The sequence below is a fragment of the Homarus americanus genome, unplaced genomic scaffold (assembly GCF_018991925.1).
Source record: "Homarus americanus isolate GMGI-L3 unplaced genomic scaffold, GMGI_Hamer_2.0 scaffold18703, whole genome shotgun sequence".
Taxonomy (NCBI): Eukaryota; Metazoa; Arthropoda; class Malacostraca; order Decapoda; family Nephropidae; genus Homarus; species Homarus americanus.
The window spans coordinates 835,110-855,996 of NW_024749779.1; positions in this window are offsets into that span (position 1 = coordinate 835,110).

A 20,887-nucleotide genomic window follows, 5' to 3' on the forward strand; every position below is an offset into this window, starting at 1 on the left:
TCGAGTCCAAACGCTATCTGTAATTTTATTTTATATTTTGTTCTGTTATTCTTAGAGCGTATTTTTCCAACAGTCTATATACAATCCGACTTCAATATACGTCACAAGATGTCACTAGTTTGGAATCGAAAGTCATCGTAATCAAAGGTTAAGTCATCGTGGTCACTGGGGTACTTCACAGTCCATTAGTCAGAATAACTGTAAGAAATAAACTTAGCACTATCTTGACAATAACATAATGAACCTACCTTGATCCTCCAGTTAATTAATAGACAGATCAAATCCTACCTGTAAAAATTATGCCGTTTTTCACTCAGCTTAAAACCCATTCTCTTCATATTATTATTCTATTAATATACAGAAATAACATGAAAATTAATAACAAAATATAAAAGGTGGAATTCTATTTTTCATTTGAGTTATATTTATTTTCATACCTGTCAATCAAGAACGACACACAGGTAAGACTAATTAATTCCATTACTAAATCGTAACAATAGTGAAATACACTTCAGACTTTTACTTGTGTTTTAACTAAGATATATTTTCCTAAACTCGCCAAAAATGGAAGAAAAATAAAATGAAGTGAAATAAATTGTTACAAATGTGTTAGATCTTACTCCCCGTTCCTTCAATAAAATGTTGAGAAAGTGAGAAAAGGTTTGGGTGAAAAAGGGAGGAGAGGGAGAGAGGAACAGGAGGGAGGGGGAAATGGAGAGAAGGAGGGAGGGGGAAAGGGAGAGAAGGAGGGAGGGGGTGCGTTGGGGTTGGGGGCCACGGTGGGTTGCTGGTCACGGTGGGTTGGGGGGGCTACGGTGGACCACAAAGGCACTCCACTGAAAGGCTGGAAAAATAACATAGAGAGAGAGAGAGAGAGAGATTATTTTCGTCTTTCTTGCTCCTCTTGTTATTGTTTTTACCAATTTCCTCGTCACTTAATTAATGAAGCTCGGGTGATTCCTTAGGTTCTCTCATACCTGCGTCTGATGAAAGTCGCAGGTAACAACAGGAGAATGACGAAGGTGTGTTAATTTGTTGGAGTAAATGGGATTGACTGTGTGAGTAATGGTGAAGAATGAATAGACTTCAATTCTACCTTAATGGGGTTATTATAGTTATATTCTACACACACACACACACACACACACACACACACACACACACACACACACACACACACACACACACACATACACACACACACACACACTAGTCCTGATAGATCCACAGGTGACATTGAAGCTATTGACAGGATGTGACACTGCCATCTCTCGAGTATTGACATAGTTAGAGTTGTGAAAAGGGTTGGGAAGAGTTATCATTTATACCAACTTTAGAAAACTTATCTCGGTTATCTTGGTTGTTATCGCTGAAACTGTACCATTGTATCGTGCTGTGGATCTTTGGTTGTTTTTGATGTGAGGTTATCCAAAATGCCCAAATCTCAAGCTTACTTGTGCCCCCATGGTGAAGTCTTTGCCTCTCCACTACGGAAGCATTTCGAGCATTCTAAGAGTATGCATTCAGAACACAATACAGTTGCATCAAATTTACTTCTACCAGACCACTACCATGAAATGTGTCACCAACGTCAGATGAAATACTGAAAATGATAAAGTGCGAGTGTTCATCCGCACAGCCATGCGTAACAATCTGACTACAACATAATATAACGTATATACGACTCTCACACTGTACTCCTTATTCCAAGCATATATATAATATACGTCTCTAGGATTAATACCTAAGTAAAACAAAAAAAAACAGGGAATAAACCAATGAATTCTGTCTGATTTATTCGACTGTGATTGATCTTAAAGAATAAACTAGATCTGGCGAGCGACCGTCACTAAAACGAATGGGTACGTCGGAGGCAGGTGCCAGACGGCTGTTCGGCACCAGCTGTGTAATGATGGTTGTGAGATGGCAAAGAGAGAGAGAGAGAGAGAGAGAGAGAGAGAGAGGGAGGTAAATTAAGAACCGGTGTGGGTATTGTAAGGATACGTGTTGTGACCATTGGACTATTTACTAATACACAATTACCGGACAAAACTTCCACCACACAACTACCGGACAAAACTTCCACCACACAACTACCGGACAAAACTTCCACCACAAAACTACAGGACAAAACTCCCAACACACAACTACCGGACAAAACTTCCAGCACACAACTACCGGACAAAACTTCCACCACAAAACTACTGGACAAAACTCCCAGCACACAATTACCGGACAAAACTCCCCAGCACACAATTAGAGGACAAAACTCCCAGCACACAACTACCGGACACTCTTACTGACAACAATTTCCTGAAAAATGTTTCCAGCAGATAATTACAACCTGACTTAATTATCGGCATCCTACTCCCGGCCAGTTGATGCAGCCACTCTAGACCATTACCAAATGTTTACTCTTCTGTGCCTCTAGACAAATACTGCCACACAAGTACTGTCACACAAGTACTACCACACAAGTACCACTAGTTCACCACACAAGTACTGCCACACAAGTACTGTCACACAAGTACTACTACACAAGTACTGTCACACAAGTACTACCACACAAGTACCACTAGTCCACCACACAAGTACTGCCACATAAGTACTGTCACACAAATACTACTACACAAGTACTGTCACACAAGTACTACCACACAAGTACCACTAGTCCACCACACAAGTATTGCCACACAAGTACTACCACACGAGTACTACCACATTAGTGTATATGTGTTTGTGTGTGTTATGTACAGTTATTCACCTACACATATCACTGGTGTTTTTCTCTGCTGATACTCCTTCTTATAATTTTATAGTTTTAGCTAAATTTGATACTAAAATTACTTTATTTTTACTGAATTTTATAAGAAAATTATTTACACTTATAGAATTTATATTTCTTATAATCTATAACTGATATTTAAAAAGAAAAGAAAAAAATCAGTCAAATTTAGTAGAAACTTATGTACAGTAAATTATTATTATTGTCGTATAGACGTCATCAATATTTAAAGACCCTTTTGGAGGACCCGCTACTTAGATGTTTCCTCATAAACGTCCAGATTTCTTACAGAATTTTAGATGAACCTTAAGACAGCTCTAGTGAAAAAAAAAAAAAAAAACTTATATTTCTTAGTTCCGTGTTGTACTGAGTGGGTCACCGTGAGTACCTAGCGGACGAACCAACCCACCACGTGCTGTCTGTTTGTCTGTTTGATTGTGTCTCTCTGCATAAAACTGATACAGAGTGAAGTTAATATTTAAATCTTAATTATTTTGGTTAACTTTATCTAATTATGGACGAGTTATTGAAATGTCAGTAAATTCATGTAATTACTGTTTCACTCAGGGATTTTACGAAATTACTCGAATTTTTAAGAATTCCATGAAATTACTGAAATATTGTTATAATTTTTACACCGTCTTAATGAATGACTTTAAACAATTTGTTGAGTCTACCACATCATTCGTGTCGTGCTTCCTAATACACGTATACATGAAACACCAAGTTGTTGACATAAGTGTTACTTGTCGTCTAGTTTACCTACAGTCTGTATAACACATTAGTACAACACTCAAGAGTATAAAGGTAATGTTATATAGTTTGTTTATTACGTTGGTAGGTCTGCCTGGTGGACGTCTTAGTAAGCGTTGTTTTAAAAATAATAAGTTTTGTTGTCACTTGTTAACGATATATGATGATTTATTATATTTGTGTTTTATCTCATTATTATGTGTTTTATTTTTATTTTATTAATTTTATAAACTGAGTTAAACAAAATAAGAACCAAATCGTCAAAGTTTGTTTACAGTTGACGGACACTTTGAGACACTCATGAGGACAGAGTTTGGAAGAGTTGTTTCAGAGGTTCATGACCAGCGGTGATGTGTTCCTTACAATGAACTTATTCATATGGGATAATAGTTCTTATAATTAGAAGAGTAAAGCTTTCTTATGTACATACATTAATTTAAGTAAAAAAATAAAAAGTAATTACACGGGTTCTAGATCAGCGAACGGGTATTTCGTAAATTCAAAGAGACAGACACAATCGAAGTCTTCTCACAGTAATGAAACAAGTTCATCCAGTCCCATGAAGCTTCGACACCTGCCTCGAGATGTTTTATGAATCAGTGTCCTGAACCAGGACGGTTAGTTTAGTTGCTGCTGTCGTGGTGATAACAAGTGTTACATTGATGTTATAAAGTGTCGTCGGTGGTGAAGGAATATAATATCAAGAGGTAAGTGGTGGTCAATAATTGTATTTGTTAAGGTTAATGAGTTAATATGAGGATGTACAGTGAGGATGGTGTTGTTGTGGGCCGGAGCTGACTCGCCCCATAACACAACCAACTGTTGAGGTTCTATAACATAACCTTATTCCCCTTCACTACAAACTCTTACCCATCACTCCACGGAAAACACAAATAACATAACACAAAGACTTAATTGGCGGAATACATGACATATTGTTATGGTTAAATGGGAAATAAACAAATTTGATGTCTTTGTTTACAATATGGCGTCTCGGTCCACTAGTTGGCAGTGAAAAACATCAGAAAGAACTATAGATGTTTTCTTAAAATTGGTTAAATTATTTTAAATGCGATTAAAACATTATCTTATTCAGGATTGATACATCAAGTGAGTATTAGAATCATTTAAACTTTATTGGAAATGCATTACCTCACTCCCTCCTTCTGTCCTCTCCCACCTAATAAATATTTTTCCTTTAAACAAACACATTATTAAGATCCTTTCAATATATCATGTGGTATAAATGGCGACTTTATCCATAACATTTACCCCCAAAATTATCGAAGTAAAGCAGGATGGAAGGTTAATCTGATTTTTTTTTCCAGGTTGATGGAAGTTAACAGCTCCCCGAAGGACACACCATAACACATCCCACTTCAGGTATGTGCAAGTCAGTTGTATACAGTTATCATATGTTTTTGTACTTACTCGAGAGTCTTGCGTCTTCACTAAGTTTCTGTTACCTTCCGTGTTGAAGATCGGGATAACGTTTGCTGTGTTAACTCACTCAAGGGAACTTTCTCGATCCAGTGATTTTCTAGATAGTGACTTGAGTATATCATTAATTCAATCAACTTCCGGAGCTTTGAATTCTTTTACGCCATTATTACAGTCATGATCTTTTAGTCATTTTCCATTCCAGTATCATACATCCTCTTAGAACTGACATGTTTCCCGGTGTTTCTTGCGACTACCAATATCAGGCCCAGCTTGAATCGCAATAAGCAAAAGTAATATTTCATTGTACTTTTTGCAATATAGGACTGAATCTGGATCCAATCAGATGTTGGTGATCCTTCCTGGAATGAGGAGGACATCTCTTAGTTATCTGGTTCTTCCTTTAAGACATTCTTCTAGTTTGTTATGGTCTTCCTCTCTCATGCGATAGTAGTTATAGTAAGTAGAGCAACAATGATGATGATGATATAACCAACTCCAGTGTGTGGCTGGGGTCAGTGTCTGTCAAGGTATTCAGCTGAACGAGTGGAACGTTGTAGTTTTTCCATTATTGTGCACTTAGATGCATTAGTCACGATGGCAAGCATGAACTCCACATGCCTTCCTTGTGGCCGCTCTAAATGCCTTTGGTCTTTGCCTTGCACAGGACGAATGTGGGTGCCCAATAAACTAGCCCCCTCGCTGGAAAAATCTAAAAAAAACAATCTCAGGGATTTTGCTCTGTTCTACGAATTATTTACAAATTGGTCTCGTCAAAACTTCATTTCTTACGATGATTAAAGTTGTTCGACATAACAATTTCATCTAAAAATAAATAGTTAATGAATTTGTCATAAAGGTGATTTTACAATGAAAAAGTCGTGGCATAGTCCTGACTGTACAACACACCCTCTTTGGCTAGTCAATCTTCTCCCAACAGTGGCGCTCTATTGGGATATGATTCTCATTGTCAAGGGGGATATATTTCACTGCCTTAGAATAATATATCTGAAAGGGCATAAAAGCTCAAACTAATTTATTTCAGCCTCGTAAATGGATGATTCTAAAGGTCAGTTAATTAACTCCTACAGGAATGTAATAGCTTATTTCCGAAGATAACAGCAGGTAATAGAATTCTTTAGGATGTCTACAAGAAGTCAGAAGTAAACAAAGTGAACAATATTTACTAGGTAATTGATAAAAATGACAAGAATATGAGGAAAAAAATCTGAATTCATGTCTTCAGATTTCCCTTCTCCTCTCTTCCTCCTCCCCCTCCTCTCCCTCCTCCCTCCTCTCCCTCCTCTCCCTCCTCTCCCTCCTCTCCCTCCTCTCCCTCTCCCTCCTCCCCCTCCTCTCCCGTCCTCTCCTCCTCTCCCTCCTCTCCCTCCTCTCCCCCTCCTCCTCCCTCTCTCCTCCTCTCCCCTCCTCCCCTCCTCCTATTTCTGAGACATACCGGAAGACAAACTTAAAAACTCTCTTAAAGATGCATTAAAAAAACTAACACACTTAAACAAGGAAGATAAATAAAAAGTGAATGACAAAAGAACGACACAACTAGAATCCTCGAGCGTGTTGTTTTAAAGACTGTGTGTGGTGGGGTGGGGTGGGGGTGGTGGGAGTAGTGAGAGAGAGAGATGCGGGCGAAGAACCTGAATATAATAAAAGGTTAAGGTCAATGATCCGAATTATGAAGTCAGCAACTTTCCTACAGCAAACACATTCCACGAAGAGAAGAACGGTAGAGAAACTTTTTTTTTTTTTAATATGACCAATTGAATGTATTTTACGCTGTTTCTTAAGCTTGTGTTACAGTTGTACCTAGAGAATATATCACTTATATAGTCCTTCTGTATTGGGTACATTATAAGTCTTTCCTTACTTGATTGGTGGATGTTTATCGATGATGACGGATTTTTTTTTTCTTTGAGGGATTTTTTTTTGTTTCGTTACACTGGTGAGATTCTGGTATTACGTGATGATGGAAGGGAGGGAAGGGGGGGGGTGGTGAGGGGGGGTTGGGGTTGGTGAGGGGGAGGGTCTCATAACTTATCAAAGGTAGAAGCAAAACATGTATAGCAGGTGAGGGAGGAATGATATCACAGACACACACAGACACACACACACATTTATGTAAACACACAAGCACATAAAAACAACACACAAACACACATACTACCTAACACAAACAGATGATATTTATCCACGTATAAACTCGTAAACAAATTTAATTGAGACTCGCGTACCGTAATTACACATTCCCGCATTACAGAATTAAATCGTTTATCAGAGAATTGGATAACTCACTCCCGGAGGCAGTAATTGTGCCGACGAGGTACTGGTACATCTGAGGCTCTCTCGTCTGGAAGATAATCACCTAACTCATATTTATTGTCATCCTGTTGCAAAATCAATTGAAACTGTTAATCCCTGTCTGAGATAATTGCAAAGTTGTGGATACATTTGGTTTGATCATGCAAGAGCTTATATACGGTGACCTATAAAAATGACCCTCCCTCCCTGCCTCCCTCCCTCCCAGCTCCCTGAGACACTGTGAGTTGCAGGGAGTAGCCAGGGAGGGAGGGAGGGAGAGAACCAGGAACATTTTTCTGGGACACCCTATAATATATTAATGAATGCATAAACATACATATACGTATATAATCGACGCGGGTTGGGTATTTTCATGCAATTCAGGTCGAAGTTATCAAAAAGGCTGCACTTGATATAACACTGAGGTTGTAATACGTGTAATTATTAGTTATATAATTCTACAACCTTGTCATGAGTTATATACCATGATGTGTGACGGCTATAACCACTCGCCTCTATTTTATAATAATCACAAAATCGATATCATTGGAATCTCGTGTACGAATTATCATAAATTATTCCTTAATAACAATTGTAATTTCCTTTTTTTTATGATAATCTTAAGTCAATATCCACCATAAATAAAGGTATAGTAATTATTGCTGTAAGATAATCGATAGTCTTTCTATTTACTTTTTTCAAGACAAATTGTGATTATTTGTATTCAGGATAACAACACGCTGATATCCTGCCCCTTTATACGATTAAGAGTTATTTTAGGATAATTATTATGAAGATTATTGATAGTTTATGATTATCTTATATTGTTATCCACAAATTATATCATTACACACACAACACAACACACACACAACACACACACACACAACAAACACACACAACACACACACACACACACAACACACACACACACACAACACACACACACACAACACAAAACACAACACAACACACACACACACAACACAACACAACACACACACACACACACACAACACACACACACAACACACACACACACAACACACACACACAACACAACACACACACACAATTCATAAGTATATTGTACAAATTGACAGGTGCAGAATACAAAGGGATTTTTCCATATACGTTTTTCCATATGGCTAAACTCTTCAATGAAATTCACTTCTTAAATTTAGTCTCTTATCCAGCTCGAGTTTTTATCTCAGTTTAAAACCATTGTTGAGACACCTAACAGAATGTAACGCATAGGACTGTTTTTCTACTGTCTAGCTGAAGTCTACTGTCCTGTGGGATACTGTGACTGTCATCCTGTCTATGGTTGGTTCCATCATTCAACTACTGTCTAAATCTATGGTTGTTTTATCTACTGTCTATGGCACTGCTTTATGGCTGTTTATCTACTGTCTATGGCTGTTTCATCTACTGTCTATAGCTGTTTTGCATCACCACTGCTCTATAGCTTTTATCTACTGTCATGGCTGTTTCATCTACTGTCTATGGCTGTTTCATCTTCACACATCTATTGCTGTTTCATCTACTGTCCTGGCATTTTTATCTACTGTCTATAATTTGTTTATCTACTGTCTAGCTGTTTCATCTACCTATCTATGGCTGTTTCATCTATATTCATTACTGTCTATGGCTGTTTCATCTTGTCTATAGCTGTTTCATCTGTAGCTGTTTCATCTACTGTCTAGCTGTTTCATTGTCTATAGCTGTTTATCTACTGTCTATAGTTTGTTTCATCTTGTCTATCTGTTTCATCTTCTGTCTATTGCTGTCTACTGTCTATAGCTGTTTTATCTACTGTCTGTTTCATCTGCTGTCTATGGCTGTTTTATCTACTGTCTATGGCTGTTTCATCTACCTGTCTATGTTTCATCTACTGTCTATTGTTTCATCTACCTGTCTATCTGTTTATCTACTGTCTATGGCTGTTTCTATCTACTGTTTGGCTGTCTACTGTCTATAGCTGTTTTCACTGCTATGACTTACTGCGCGTTTGAGGCAGTTGGTTTTCTTTAACCAGTGTTATGAGAGAGGACTCTTCTATTTCACTTAATACGTGAAGCTTAACTAGTGAACAGTGCATCATAGTCAGAAGGTTAAGGCATCGTACTCAAGGGATTAATTCATTGTACTCAAGGAGATAAGGCATCGTACTCAAGGGATTAAGTTATCTTAATCAAGGGACACATTCATTGTACTCTGGAGGTAGGCACAGTACTCAAAGGCTTACAGGTTGAAATAGGACTCAGTTTCATGTTCCACTCCAGTGTATTAAGGATAAGATAGACAGACAGACAGACAGTGACAGACAGACAGACAGACACACAGACAGACACACAGACAGACAGAGACAGACACGAGTGGATTATTTCTACCACTTGCCTTCATATTAGTTCTTTCCCCTCGCCTTCCATCTCTTTTCCACAACACCCTCCCATTTTGAAGTGCCAATTTTCCCTCCGTTCCATCCCACACAACAGAATGGTAGAGGAGTAAAGATAAAACAACAGATGGAAAAAATAGATCAAAATTATAGATGAAAATAAAATAATAGTAATTGATGGGAATTAAGAGTTAAATTTTGTTTGATAATTTAAGGATTTTTAAAAAATTATTTTCTCAATAATTTTAATTCTTAATCTCTTCTTTAAAGACCATAAATAATAAGTTAAAAAAATACTTATGGAATTATATATATTAAACAATAAATATAAAGATAGGGGTAGATAAATGCGATAAATAGAGAGAAAAGCGAAAGAGAAAACTATAGGAAATATGAGAACTAAAGTTATTATAAAAAGGGAATAAAAATAACAATGATAAATATGTAAATTAAAAAAAAAGACAGTAAATTTAGCCATAAAGAACCAGAAATTCTCCAAACTTTTATGAGATTAAACTCAATATTTTAACTTAATGGCTCTCTCTCTCTCTCTCTCTCTCTCTCTCTCTCTCTCTCTCTCTCACCTGCCAGCTGTAGAGTAGTGGCTATTGGAACCACTCCCTCCAACGCACAGTATATTGCAGAGTGCAGAAGGATCAAACAGCCTGGTGGTAGTGGTGATGGTGGTAGTGGTGTTGGTGATGGTGCTAGTGGTGGTTGGTGATGGTGGTAGTGGTAGTGGTGGTGGTGGGAGAAGAAGCCTTGGTTGTGCATCACGGCAGACCACAACACACACACACACAGACACACACACACACAGAGGTCTTTGTCGCATACAGTGTGAAACTCTCCGTGTCTTTATTGATCATAGCCGCCCAGTGGGGAGGAGGGATGTGGACAAATTTGGTGGGATGCTTAGGGAGGGGGATGGATGGATGGATGGATGGATGGATGGATGGAGGGATGGATGGATGGATGGATGGAGAAGGAAGGGATATATGTTTGGGTGTGTGAAGATGGAGGATGGATAAAGGGAGGGGTGGAGGAAAGAATGTGTGGGTGTAGAAGGATGAGGATAAGAATGGAGAGAGAGAGAGAGAGAGAGAGAGAGAGAGAGAGAGAGAGAGAGAGAGAGAGAGAGAGGTTAACACACACAAAAAAGAGAAAGATGGAAGGAAGAAAATGAAGGTGTTTGGGAAGAACAGAAAGCGATGGTCACAGAGAGGAAGAAGAGACATGTGAGATAGAGAGAAGCTCGTGACTCTGGTAAGGGAAGGTGGAGGTGAAAGTTACACAGGATCGTGAATGTCAGGAGATAGGTAGAAAGAAAGTCACAGGTAAAGAAGTTGTGGGTCCGGGGATACATAACTTTTTTTTTCTTCTCTCCTTCCTATTCTCCTCCGGCCCTCCTCCTCCTGTTTCTGCCTTTCTTCCTCCCCCTTCTGTTCCTCCTTTCCCCTCTTTTTTTTCCTTCATTTCCCCATCCTATCATCTTTCCCTCTCTTCTCCCCTCCTTTCTTCCATTCCTTCTCTCCCTTCCTCTTCTACTCCTTTATTCCCTTCTTAATCTCTTTCCTTCTCCTCCTCCTATTCTCCTTCCCCCTCCCTTTCTTTCCCTCCTCCTCTCACCCTCTCTTCCCTTCCGCCCCTCTTTCTAAAATCTACTTCCTCATTCTCCCTCTTTCCCTTTTCGTTTTTCTTTCTGACTATTTCTTCTCTCTTCCCTATTGTAAACCGTTCTCATTCTCTGCAACCCCCCCTCTCCCTCCTCACCCCCTCCCTCTCCCCTCACCCCCTTCCCTCCCTTCGAGAATATCGGTGTACCGTAAACTGGAACGTCAACACAACTTCCTCCCTCCTCCACTCTGTCCCCGCGGGAGGGAGAGTGTCTGCCTTAACATCAAACACTGGGGAAGCTCTAACAAGATTACCTGAAAACTCTTCCCTTGAGGCCCGACAACCCAGAGTTTGACTGTCACTACAAGCAGCAGCAGCAGCGTCAGTTTTGGAACCACCACTAGTGAAAGGCCATTGGGATTCTTTTTTTTTTAGCATTTAAACCGTGACCTTTCGACCTCCTAGGTGATCTATGACGTTTAACCTTCAACGTGTGACATCTGACCTATTCCAAGCACTTTCTATTCATATTTGGACAAAATAATTAATTCTATAAAATGAGGAAATATTTATATTATTTTGATCAGTAAAATGTCTTATAGTTAACAGAGTCAGACGATCCCTTAAAACAGAGACATCCGCGTGACGATCCGATATACACGAGATTGAACCTCCTTTCCCTCCCACCTCCCCCCCCCTCCCCCTCCTCTCAGTAAGGACCGTGTAAGGGGATCCAGTATTCTATAAAACACACCTGACGCACGAGTTTGCTTACCATGAAGTACACCGCGACACCCCCCCCCTCCCCCTCACGAGGTGCTGACGGCGAGGCGGAGTGTTGAAACTGTGACACAAGTGGACCCTCTAGAGTGTTTAGTAGACACCCAAGTACAAACATCAGAGGAAGTACGTGTCCTTATGTAAACCCAGGTACATATACATCGTTACTCACACACATACACACACTCACATGTAAACATAGACTTACACGCACTCAAACACTCCAGCACACTCACACCTATACACACTTGCTATGTCACTAACAAGACCATTCTTTTTCTTCATTGTTTAAGCTATACAGGTGTGCGTTTACAAACACTTACAAACATGTTTCTCGTCATAAACAAAACAAACAACAACAGTGAGTGAAATTCCTGTAATCACATTGTAACCCAAACTGAAACTTATGTTGTAAAGTCTGAAAATATTACACATCGACATGAAAACTTTACACCTGGTAGGTACTGATACAAGAGTCCAGTGGATTTAATGATATCTTTATACAGCTGTGGACAACATTCCTTCGATATTTTTTTTTTTTGGTAAATATCTGGGTAACTAATTGTAGGTCGTTTAAGTGATTGGTGTGTGGTTGGTGAACACACACACACACACACACCCACACACACACCCCCCTCCCCCACACACACACACTTCTTTTCGTGCCAGTGGTCTTTAGTCTACAGTTCTTGTGTTAAATATAAACAAAACCTTTTATTCTTTTAACAGCCATTGCCAACGATACTTCAGGTCGTGTTACAGTATTCAATGATGAGGGAATTTACTGCTTGTTATGGTGCTAATAGGGCGTTTAATGAGAGAGACAGAGACAGACGGTGAGAGACAGGAACATACTCAGAGACAGGGAGACAGACAGTGAGAGACAGGAACATACTCAGAGACAGGGAGACAGAGAGTGAGAGACAGGAACATACTCAGAGACAGGGAGACAGACAGTGAGAGACAGGAACATACACAGAGACAGGGAGACAGACAGTGAGAGACAGGAACAGACAGGGAGACAGACAATGAGAGACAGGAACATACACAGAGACAGGGAGACAGACAGTGAGAGACAGGAACGTACACAGAGACAGGCAGACAGACAGTGAGAGACAGGAACATACACAGAGACAGACAGACAGACAGACAGGGAGAGAGAAGGGGGAATAGAGAGAAAAAAATAATGATCGTAATTAGTACAATTTACTTGATTGGAACTCTAGCAGTAAAACACGACACATTTATTTTATTTTATACTTGTTTTATTCATGAAATACAGACACAATAACAATAATAACACTAACAATAATAACGTGTGTGTGTGTATGTGTGTGTGTTTACCGAGCGCCAAGGTAGCCTGAGTCTTTCATCTCTCCCGTCACATAAATCCTCCTCCTGAATATTCCTAAATTCCACAGTCAGATAATCATATCTCTTTTGGTAATGGGTTCATCCCCCCATCTTCCCCCCATCATCCTTTCTCTCCTCTTCCTCCAATTTTTAGTCCATTGGATCAAAGATGGACCCAAATGGATCAACCGTGATCAATTTTGGATAATTTCTCCCCTGGAAATGAAAAGACTCCGGTAGTTCAGCTCTGAAACGAGATACAGTTCTGACCTCTGACCCTCAGGACTCACATGCCAAGGTTCAGTGCCGGGAGTCCACAATAGCCTGTCTAGTTATCTCCGGGCAATTTTCTTGTCAGATATGGACAGTTTTATGGTGATTCAAGTTAACTCCATTCCGGATAAAGTTAAGAGCTGGGACTTGTTAAGGAGGATGTGTGGGGAGGGTTCAGGGCGTGTTGACGCAGCGAGACGGACGGCGCTGTCTCCTCATTTTGGCTTTCCAGTCAATTTAAGTAATTTACGAAGCGGAGACACTCGAGCGGGGGTAATCTGTGAAGTTTTGGTGTCATCAGTGAACGCCTTCCCTGTGACGCTGGGCAGGAGAGAGGTTAACAGCCAGAACTAACCTTATGATGTACTTGAAGGTCAAATGGTCACCTGTCCGATTGGGTTTAGGATCCATTAGCACTGAGACCCACTACTGTAGGATTGGGAGCTATTGGAATAGGACCCCCAGCTTAATGGTTAGGTTAGGTTAGGTTAGGGTTAGATTCCTATTAAGACCTCCTAGGACCTGTGTTGGCTTCCTGAACAGCAGTACATTTCGAGTAAAGTTATTAGTTCTGCTGGTTTCTAAATCAACATATTTCCAGCCATATTTTTAATTTTTTTTCACTTATTAAGAATTATAATGGAAGTAGTACATAACAAATACCGTAATAACAAAAAACGATGTTGATAATAATAATAATAATGATAATAATAATAATAATAATAATAATAATAATAATAATAATAATAATAATAATAAACATCAATAATAAAAGAGAAGCGGTAAAGGATCCGTCAGCTACTGGGGTCGGTGGAGGCTGCCTCATACTTCACTCACTCTCGACTTGTGCAAGATTGATGCATTTCTGAGTTTCACTTTGAAGAAGGCATCTAAATTTTCAAGCGTCCTGGAATAAAAAGGAGTTACTTTTGTCCTTGCAGCACCTACATATCCAGAATTGTTTGGATCATGTGATAAGACGGATTAAAATAGTTGATATAGATTCTGATTCTCTATTCATAAATATAAGAATGCATAAAGGCTTAGAAATACTGTATAAGTTCAGAACAGTAATCTCCATCTAGTGACAGTAATAAACTTGGTATCTAAACCGAGTTGTGGACAGAAGTTACTTAACCCTCAATAGACTATGATTTTTGGAGTAAATTTCAACAACCGCGACAAAAGAGGAACAGAGAACAGCTTAGAGCAAGACGAGTCGAGGCCAGGAAATAGTAAGTTGTCCTGCGGGCTGTGAAAGAGGGATTCTATGGAAGGACACCCCCAGGAGAGTCCCTCAGGTTCAGTAACGACCCGAGGGACGATAGCGAAGACTTTCCGACCATTCCAAGAGTCACTAGAGTTCGGTAACGATGCACGGGACGATAGCGAAGACTTTCCGACCATTCCAAGAGTCACTAGAGTTCGGTAACGATGCACGAGACGACAGCGACGACTTTCCGAATCATTGTGATGGGCTGAAACTTGGCAGATGGGGATTTGTTAACGTGATGGTGGTGTCGGGTCCAGGGTACCACCTTATCTGGGGTCACTTTTTCTACAAGGACGAAGATGATCTCTGTCTCCTTTAGAACTATAGATAACAGATCACAGTCTTCCTTATGGCTCGTAAGATGGTGGTTCTCGGATCTTTTGAAGTGTGTGGCCAAGACAACTAAATATAACCTAACCTAACCTAAACTAACCTATGTCGAAAGCTATTATGTGATATTTTGTTAATTCTTTCATATACTTAAAACATTTATATCCGGGTGCTGAGAGAGGCTCAAGGGTGGGGGGTCGGTGGCTTTTCTGTTTGTTGTCAGTTTGTTTGGTTGTTCGGCCAATATCTGAGGCATTTTTTGAACAAGGAAGATGAAATATTGATACAACCGTGACCAATTAATTTGATAATTTATTTTTATTTAGTTATTTTTTTAATTTTCGCTCATGTTGTACAGTTTCCTGAGAGTTTCTCTACTCCCTGTGGTGACGTTTACGTATATGTGGTAACGTCGTAATACTAAACTTTTGAATGACTGGGTAGTAGTGCTGTAACGATGGAGCTGATTGGTGGAGAAGCTCGGGTGCTGGACGTCAGGAGTCGGGGGCTGGGAGGTGATGTGAACACCTTTACACTCGCTCTCTGTCGTCTGGTTACTGAAGTAATCTGGAAGCTTCTGTGTCTTTGTGAGATGTAGTTACTTCTAAACTCTTCCCAAGTCACTTTTTTATGGAGGAAAAATGGAAACTTATGACATGAAAATATAAGGCGGGTCAGAGTAGAAGAATTGAGTGTATGTGAGAGTGAAGGAATAAATGAACACTTAAGTCTGAGTATCAATGAATGACTCCTGACCATTATCGTCAATATGGTATATAAATATTACCTCCAAATTATAAAAGATTATGACTTGTCGGCGGCAGTGTGTTGGTGAGCGACGTGTGGCTGTGATAACAGGGCACCTTGTGTGTCCCCCCACCCCCCTGGGATCACTTCTTCACCAAATATGGTATGACGACACTTGTGTTGTCATACCATAGATGATTGGTATGGGTCAGTGTGTGTTGGGTTGCTATTACTTGGCAAAGTTAAGTTCCTCTCTGAGGAGATGTCGTGTTTGGGGTTCACGATCATAAACGTCCCCCGCCTGTATAACACTCAACATACACGCCCCCAGTGAGCAGCCCAACACCTAAGCGGCCTTGTTAATATCTCGGATATTCCAACCTGTATTATGTCCAATGACAATTAATTCAGGTATTTAAGTTTATTCGTGTTACATTTTTCTCCTGGTCATTTGGGGGCAGAGAAGGCGTTATGGGGCTACAAGAAAGAGGGAAGCAACAGAAGATGAGAGAAAGAGAACGAGAACAACAGGAGGAGCAGGAAGGAATAACTTGAGTATATCATGATCGAGGATAACAGAGAGACTAATATAATAATGAAATATGAGACACATGAATCAACCTCCAAATATTATGAGGGTTTGTTTCAACACTGAACCATTGTCTGATTTACCAAGGACATGTGTAGCGTCACCAGTGTCTATTTGTGAAGAAGCTTCCTGGTGTATGATGACCATGAATTACACAAATTTCCTCGTATACGTATTATTTTTAAAGCTTTACTTTGGTATTATTCCACATATGAAGCTTCTACGTGTATATTATTATATTGAGTTTATATTCCAACATTTATTTATCATTACTGCCAAGCAAAACTACGTCTAGGAAACTGTTCCACCAATCGGCTACATTGTTACAAGATTTCCATGCATAAGTTTAGTATTGCAACTCTTCTACATGTACGCAAACGTCACCATACGGGGTAAAGGAACTGTAGGTGCAGCACAGGCAAATTACCCTAGTCTAGTTATCAGTACATATATCTAAATCTTGATACCCACCAGAGTCTCAGCACGTCATGGAGAAGAACCAATACTGTCAGAGAGAGGAAATCCCCTCCCCCCCTCCCCCTCCCTGGCGACCGGAAGGCTCCACCCTGCCTCTGTCTGTCGGAGCTCTCTACCTCCCCAGTCGGCAAACGAAATCCATTATTTCTTATTACCTCCAAGAATATATTAGCGTATGATAACAACAAAATTATCGCCAAAAGACACGACACAAAGACAGACGTAGTGGTTTGTACTATTCTGGAGTGACGTAAGAGAGTACTGTATGAGTGTCTGCTAGTAGTGGTGTTACAAGATGGTAAAAAACAGAAACAAAATAACACGCGGTAACTGACGAGGAAAACGGCTGAGTAATTTAGATATGTCGAGAAGGTGAACTGAGGCAGGGGAAGGAAGGGAGAAGAGAAGGAAGGGGTGAGCAAGAAAGGAAAGAGGATGGTAGGGAAAGATAGGATAGAAGGGGAAAGAAAGAGAAAAAAAAGAATGAAAAAAGGGGGGAGAGAAGAAAGGTAAGGCGAGGGAAAGAAAGAAAGGAAGAAAGAAAGAAAGAAAGAAAAAGAAAGACAGGAAGGAGTGATGAGATGAGGAGAAAGAAGAGGAGGAAAAGGAGGCAGTGCGGAGATGGAGATGACCAAAGCAACAAAAAGAGATAGGGTAAGAGGAAGCAAGAGAGGAAGAGAGAAGGAACGAGAGATGGGAACCCGGAAATAGAGGCCATAAGCAGAATTAGGAATGACGGGAAGGAGAGAGAAAGAGGCAGGGGAGGTTAAGTAGAGAGGTAAGGAGGTCTGGAGGAATGGACGTAAAGGTTAGGACACGGAAGGTGGAAGAGGAGAAGGTGGAAGAGGAGAGGGTGATGAGTCAGTGTAGGATGGCGACAGACAGACCTGGAATATAAACAGGAGGAAATGATGAAGAACCGAATCACACACACACACACACACACCACACACACACACCGTCACACACACACACACACACACGTCACACACACACACACACACACACACACACACCGTCACACACACACACACACCGTCACACACACACACACCGTCACACACACACACACACACACACCGTCGCACGCACACACACACACACACACACACACCGTCACACACACACACACATCCGTCACGCACACACACACATACACACACACCGTCACACACACACACACACACCGTCACACACACACACACCGTCACACCCACACACACACACACATCCGTCACGCACACACACACACACACACACACCGTCACACACACACACACACACACACCGTCACACACACACACACCGTCACACACACACACACACACACACACACACCGTCACACACACACACACACACACCCGTCACACACACACACACACACACACACACACACACACACACCGTCACACACACACACACACACACACCGTCACACACACACACACACACACACAGGCAGTCTCCCACGGTCAGAGAACTTTGTGACGGGAAACACTCATTAAGTGAGCGGCTAAGATTTGTGTCTCAGCCAGATGGAAGTTGCTGAGTTGTCGGGGGGAGGGAGGTTGTGTGGCAGTGGTTGTGTGTGGTAGCGTGAGTAGTGGTAATGCGTGCGGGTGGTGGTATGTGTGTGGTATTGTGCGGTAATGTGTATGGTTAATATTATGGTATTGGTGCGTGTGTGTATATGTGGTAATGATGGTGGTCGTGGTGGTGGAAATAGCTATAGTGATGACAATGATAACAATACTACTTGAAATAACATTAGTAGTGAAAATAATAACACCAATGACAGCAGTGATAGAAACAATTGGTAGTGGTGAAGTTAGGTTGAAGTACTTAGGCTTGCATCTCACGTCAGTAGGGCCACGCGAGGCTCCTAACAAGGGGTGGAGGTCGGCTTGCCGCAGTATGTGTGTAGACACCTGCAGGAGTTCTGTTAGGCGAGACGTGACGACAGTATAAGACATGTGGGAATGGGAACATAACGTGGAAATGGGAATATGACATGTGAGAATGGGAATATGAAATGTGAGAATGGGAATATGACGTGTGGGAATAGGACTACGTCATATGGGAATGAAACCATGACACGTAGGAATTGAAATGCTTTTATAACCCTTTAATGTGACTCTCTGAATCACTTTGGTTCTGCTGACGGCAACATAACACGTAATTATCTACTACAGAAGCTTCACGAAACCTGGAAAACGAGAAGAAATTAAGTTGAATTTGAAGTGAAACTGACTCAACCGGTTCACACAATCCCACACATATATACAAGTAACAAAATATAGGGATAAATGTGAAGTAACCAAATGTGTGAATAAGTGTGAGGTAACCAACAAGACTAAAAATAAATTGGTAAAATCTCTCATAATTAAATACTACTGTAAAAGGAATTTGGAACTAATATTGTAAAGTTGAAGCCACAGTACAAGAAGAGAGGTTCAACAGTGGACCAAAGAGATCTCCAACTGGATACCTCGAGTAAAGAAAACACCCAAGACCCGTTAAAAGGTTAAATGGATGAAATTACAAAGTTAGGAAGGAGCGTGAGGGAGACCCGGGAGGTAGAGTAAGAGAGGGTGGTGTGTGTGTGTGTGTGTGTGTGTGTGTGTGTGTGTGTGTGTGTGTGTGTGTGTGTTAATCCAAATAAGTAATACAATGCAGAGTAGCAACATAATTTTCTCATTTTTGTTGGTTTTTCTTCTTTCCTAAATTTCTATTATGCTCCTTTCCTAAGAAATAAAAGTCCTCATCCAGATTATGAATCCACCCGGGATTATGATCAGGCGAAAATGGTGTGACACGGGAAAAAGCTCGTCTCAGAATCAGTGACTAGAATACCAAGTAGGGTGTGGGTTAGGTTCTCTGGAGGCTGGTTGACTGGTTGGGTGAGGCTGCTGCTGTAGGTGTATGTGGCAGCTCTCTCACCTAACCTAACCAGGCAGATGATAATGAGTGGTGTTATGTTCCCCTCAACTCAGCTTCTCAATTTCCTTGTGTATGAAATGATTACTTACGCCATATTAAATTGAATTCTCTTAATATTTTCCTTCTTGTTGTGACTACTTTACGTATTTTCTTGTTTTGAAAACCACAAATAGTTTTACACCCAAAAATATTCAAGGAAAAACAAAGGGGACGAGGTGTGTGTGTTCCTCCCATCCCAGACCCGCCTAGGTGTTGTCGACGTGGGTTGACTCGTAAATGCCCCCTAGGAATGGGCCAGCATCCGGGAGAATGTCACTCTGAATCTGGTTTCCTTTGGAGTACCTTTTACCATAGCTGAACACCGTAGACACCCTCGCGGGTATTATCTTAAAATAACAATACCTTGAGGACTACAAATGTTCTTAAGAGAGAGACGAGAAATCTTTGGTTGTTTACACTTTTATAACCCATTACCACAGTCTCTTACACTGACCTACAACTATCTCCCACTCATGTATACTGACCTTCCTGGGCATTGTATTCGCTTCACTTATCTATCTAATATATATTCTTTTATCATCCTTTTAAAATATACGATAAGGAACAACTTTTTCTTTGGCCTCGGATAAACGTGCTGGCTTCTCCAAGTTAGATACAAAAAACTTGGTGATGCAGTTGATGGAGTTTCCTTTACGTGGGACTTAGGACTTGTATGTTTTAAGGTTGCGGCTGACTACGAGGCGGGAACTCTGGTCGGCTTAAGCAGATGTTTCCAGGTTTGGGTAGAGGTTCTTGTTCTTAGTTAAGGGGTTTTA